We start from the raw sequence: 1043 nt of genomic DNA on the forward strand, positions 1-1043 counted from the left end.
TCAGCCACCTCCCTCCTCCTCACCCTCCTTGCCCTCAGGCCGGAAGTGTGCGCGGAGTGTTTGGGGAAATGAGGCGCTACAAAGTAGTGCGCGGCTCGGCTGGCGAGAAAGGCAGCGGAGCGAGAGAGGCGGAGAGGATGCGAATGTGAGTGAGGGGGGGGGGGCGTTACAGAGGATAGGGGGCCCTCCGCGTATGTGCTCGGGCTCGTAGCGCTCGCAGGGAAGTGACGCGGCGGTCGGGGACGTTACGGCTGGAGAGGGGTGAGGAGGGTGGCGGGGACAGAGCGCAGAGACTCACTAGCCGGGCCATCACCACTCTCATTTCCATATCTGATTTCAGCCATGGTTATACATCATAGAGAGAGGGGAGCTGGGGAAAGGGGAGGAGAGGGAGAATGAGATATACAAAGAGGGGAAGAGGTGACACCGGGGTCGCTGCGCATCGATTGATTCACAAGTTGTATTATTTTTCGACAACGATCACTAGTTTGGGTAATACGCCAACTACTATAAAATTCCGCCTTGTGAGTTTGGCGACACTGACATCGAAAAGGAGTTTACTTGGAGTTTACGCTCTCCACCGATACTTGTTCTTCTTAACTAAGATCGTCTAGAAAGTAGATCCGTTAATTGGAGACATTCCATCCATTCGGCAAATTAGGTCAGCTCGACGCCTGCGAGACTCGGGGTAGGCCAGCCCGCAGAACACGCACGCGCTACCGGCAAGATGTTGCCTACCTATCAGGCGCTATGAGACCTTGCAGTGGCGGAGCTGAACTTCGCGATTCCGTAAACGACAGGCGACGGACGCATTTTTGCGGTACAGTTCAAACCACAATCATGGTTTTAGTTTAAAGTTGAAGAACGAGTTTATCTCAAAATTAATATTGTGTTCGTCTCCCTCGCCTTTTTTTTTACGTTTTGGCTGTTGTTGCTGAGATACTTTGTGTGCATTTTGGCACGCTCCTCCCCCGGCCACACCAGGCCAGAACAAGCAATGTGTGTGTGTGTGAGAGAGTGTGTGAGTGTGTGTGAGTGTGTGT

This window comes from Frankliniella occidentalis, unplaced genomic scaffold (genome assembly GCF_000697945.3).
Source record: "Frankliniella occidentalis isolate FOCC.00 unplaced genomic scaffold, Focc_3.1 Scaffold2606, whole genome shotgun sequence".
In the NCBI taxonomy this organism is placed as follows: Eukaryota; Metazoa; Arthropoda; class Insecta; order Thysanoptera; family Thripidae; genus Frankliniella; species Frankliniella occidentalis.